We start from the raw sequence: 4497 nt of genomic DNA, 5'->3' as shown, positions 1-4497 counted from the left end.
AATCAAGCCTCAGTAAATTTAACAAAATTGAAATCATATCAAGCAACTTTTATGACCACAACACTATGAGATTAGAAATCAATTACAGGAGAAAAAAACACAAACACGTGGAGGCTAAACAATATGTTACTAAATAACCGAGAGATCACTGAAGAAATCAAAGAGGAAATCAAAAAATACCTAGAGACAAATGACAATGAAAACACGACAATCCAAAACCTATGGGAGGCAGCAAAAGCAGTTCTAAGGGGGAAGTTTATAGCAATATGATCCCTCTTCAAGAAACAATAAAAATCTCAAATAAACAATCTAACCTTACACCTAAAGGAACTAGAGAAAGAAGAACAAACTCCAATGTTAGTATAAAGAAAGAAGTCATAAAGATCAGAGCAGAAATAAATGAAATACAAACAAAGAAAACAATAGCAAAGATCAAAAAAACTAAAAGCTGGTTCTTTGAAAATATAAACAAAATTGATAATCCGATAACCAGACTCATCGAGAAAAAGAGGGAGAGGACTCAAATCAATAAAATTTGAAATGAAAAAGGAGAAGTTACAACAGACCACCACAGAAATACAAAGCATCCTAAGAGACTGTTACAAGCAAATCTATGCCAATAAAATGGACAACCACTATTATTCAACATAGTTTTGGAAGTTCTAGCCATGAAAGGAAGACAAATTGGAAAAGAAGTAGTAAAACTGTCACTGTTTGAAGATGACATGATACTATACGTACATAATCCTAAAGATGTTGCCAGAAAACTACCAGAACCAATCAATGAATTTGGTAAAGTTGCAGGATACAAAATTAATGCACAGAAATATCTTGCATTCATATACACTAACAACGAAAGATCAGAAAGAGAAATTAAGGAAATAATCCCATTCACCATTGCAACAAAAAGAATAAAATACCTAGGAATAAACCTACCTAAGGAGGTAAAAGACCTGTACTTAGAAAACTATAAGACACTGATGAAAGAAATCAAAGATGACACAGACAGAGAGATAGACCATGTTCTTGGATTGGAAGAATCAATATTGTGAAAATGACTATACTACCCAAAGCAATCTACAGATTCAACGCAATCCCTATCAAATTACCAATGGCATTTTTTACAGAACTAGAACAAAAAGTCTTGTGGAGACACAAAAAACCCCAAATAGCCAAAGCAATCTTGAGGAAAAAAATGGAGCTGGAGGAATCAGGCCCCCTGACTTCCGACTACACTACAAAGCTACAGTAATCAAGAGAATATGGTACTGGCACAAAAACAGAAATTTAGATCAATGGAACAGGATAGGAATCCCAGAGATAAACCCACACACCTGTGGTCAACTAATCTATGACAAAGGAGGCAAGGATATTCAATGGAGAAAAGAGAGTCTCTTCAATAAGTGGTGCTGGGAAAACTGGACAGCTACATGGAAAAGAATGAAATTAGAACACTCCCTAACACCATACACAAAAATAAACTCAAAATGGATTAAAGACCTAAATGTAAGACTGGAAGCTATAAAACTCCTAGAGGAAAACATAGGAAGAACACTCTTTGACATAAATCACAGCAAGATCTTTTTTGACCCACCTCCTAGAATAATGGAAATAAAAATAAACAAATGGGACCTAATGAAACTTAAAAGCTTTTGCACAGCAAAGGAATCTATAAACAAGATGAAAAGACGACCCTCAGAATGGGAGATAATATTTGCAAACGAATCAATGGACAAAGGATTTATCTCCAAAATATAAAAACAGCTCATGCAGCTCAATATTAAAAAAACAAAGCCCAATCAAAACATGGGCAGAAGATCTAAATAGACATTTCTCCAAAGAAGACATACAGATGGCCAAGAGGCACATGAAAAGATGCTCAACATCACTAATTATTAGAGAAATGCAAATCAAAACTACAATGAGGTTACCACCTCACATTGGTTAGAATGGGCATCATCAGAAAATCTACAAACAGTAAGTGCTGGAAAGGATGTGGAGAAAAGGGAACTCCCTTGCACTGTTGGTGGGAATGTAAGTTGATACAGCCACTATTGAGGACAGTATGGAGGTTCCTTAAAAAACTAAAAATAGAATTACCATATGACCCAGCAATCCCACTACTGGGCATATACCCAGAGAAAACCATAATTCAAAAAGACACATGCACCCCAATGTTCACTGCAGCACTATTTACAATAGCCAGGTCATGGAAGCAACCTAAATGCCCATCGACAGACAAATGGATAAAGAAGTTGTGGTACATATATACAATGGAATATTACTCAGCCATAAAAAGGAACGAAATTAGGTCATTTGTAGAGATGTGGATGGACACAGAGACTGTCATACAGAGTGAAGTATGTCAGAAAGAGAAAAACAAATATTGTATATTAACACATGTATGTGGAATCCAGAAAAATGGTACAGATGAACTGGACTGCAAGGCAGAAATAGAGACACAGATGTAGAGAACAAACGTATGGACACCCAGGGGGGAAAGCGGGGTTGGTGGGGGGGGGGTTGGTGGTGGGATGAATTGGGAGATTGGGATTGACATACATACACTAATATGTATAAAATAGGTAACTAATAAGAACCTGCTATATAAAAAATAAACAAAATAAAGTTAACAAAATGTAAAAAAAAAAAGGAAAAGGTGACATCATTACAGGTCCTATATTGGAAAGATCATAAGAGCTTATTATGAGCAACTTTAAGCCAATTAATTAAAAAATTTAGATGAAATGTACCTTAAGGAAAGCTCAACTTACCAAATCCAAAAATAAACTCCAAATAGTTCTATTTCTATTACAGGAATAAACCCATAATCTAAAGCCTTCCCTCAATGAGAATCTTAAATCCAGAAGAATTCACCAGTCCCTTCCATCAAATATTTGCCAATTAAAAATTGTCACTTGCCATCTGCCTCTACAAGGATGAAGTCTCTGGCCACTGACCTTCAACACACTCTGAAAGGAGTTTGGGGTAGAGATAGGAATGAGGCACTCTGTGCTCTGAGAAAAACTGGCAGAACAGACCTTCAGATAAATATTTTTCAGAAGAAGACTTTATGAACCAGAAGTGAGTTCTCACCAGACATCACGCCTGCTGGCATCTTGATCTTGGACTTTCCAGCCTCCAGAACAGTGAGAAATAAATATTTGTTGTTTAAAATACCCCGTCTGGCTGCTCCCAACGGGTCTGAGCCTCGCCAGCCCCTCCCCCAGGAGACCATTGCAGTCGGCCAGCCCCGGCTCTTTGGTAACCATGTGTGAACGAAAGACCATGATCAAAAATGCCAATATGTCAGAGGAGATGCAACAGGACTTGGTGGAGTGTGCTACTCAGGCACTGGAGAAATATAATATAGAGAAGGACATTGCGGCCCATATCAAGAAGGAGTTTGACAAGAAGTACAACCCCACCTGGCACTGCATCGTGGGGAGGAACTTCGGTAGTTATGTGACACATGAAACCAAAGACTTCATCTACTTCTACCTGGGCCAAGGGCCATTCTCCTGTTCAAATCTGGTTAAAAGCATGGACTGTGCCACATACCCTGTGATCCATCACAAGAACTGCAGCCTAAATTCCAAATACCAGAGACTGAAATCTTCAGCCTTGCCTAAGGGAACACCTCGATCTTTATAGTGTTGTTTTGTACAGGGCATTCTCTGTACTAGTTTGTTGTGGTTATAAAGCAATTAGCAAAACAGCTTACATTTGTATTTATTTTCTATTCCATACCTCTCTGCCCCATGTTTCTTCTCTTCAGAATCCATTCCTTTAAAGAAATAAATCTGTTAGAGAAATGTGCATTAATTATGATTTGTCCAAATAATCTATAATAATAATAATCTAGGGTTGAAGATGGCCTATTATTTGATCTTGGGTAGGTTGGTGGGGGTGATTCCTTGAAGTTTCTGTGGGATATAATAGACTAGCCTATTCAATACTCTTGAGTTTCATTCTTGCCCATCCTGCTACTGTTGTGCATGGAAGAATACTACTTAGAAGTGCATGTTGAGAAATGCATGGCAAAGAAACTATTGGATTAACTCTTACTCCTAATCTGATAAATACTTTCCTTAAGTGCTCATTTTGTTAAATAATACTGGTTTAGAGTGTTCTGGACCTTAGTCCTCAATTGGTGATGAACGTGTAGTAGAACTCCCTTAAGCCTTCTATGGCTGTAAAACGGAAATAAGCTGATAAGAAAGTTGGGCTACTGAGAAATTTGTTGGGCTCTAGACTATTTCCCCTCCTCTGCCTTGGCCAAAGTATACTCTAAAGATTAAAGGTGGTCTTAAAAGGGAAAAAGCTTCCTGCATACTCTATTAGAATCACATGGAAGGCTGGTGCACACGAGACCTTCTGTGCACCACTTCCCTGGTGGTGCAGTGGTTAAGAATCCGCCTGCCAATGCAGGGGACATGGGTTCAAGCTCTGGTCTGGGAAGATCCCACATGCCGCAGAGCAACTAAGCCCGTGCAC

The 4497-nt window shown here is 38.0% G+C and overlaps 1 pseudogene; it reads left to right on the top strand.

The window, feature by feature from the left end:
• The first annotated feature begins 3246 nt into the window (after positions 1–3246).
• LOC133076446 (dynein light chain 1, cytoplasmic-like) lies at positions 3247–3539 on the top strand (annotated as a pseudogene).
• Positions 3540–4497: the final 958 nt, after the last annotated feature.

The sequence above is a fragment of the Eubalaena glacialis genome, chromosome 16 (assembly GCF_028564815.1).
Source record: "Eubalaena glacialis isolate mEubGla1 chromosome 16, mEubGla1.1.hap2.+ XY, whole genome shotgun sequence".
Taxonomy (NCBI): Eukaryota; Metazoa; Chordata; class Mammalia; order Artiodactyla; family Balaenidae; genus Eubalaena; species Eubalaena glacialis.
The sequence above is the reverse complement of the archived record's forward strand: the minus strand, read 5'-3'. Positions and strand labels throughout refer to the sequence as shown.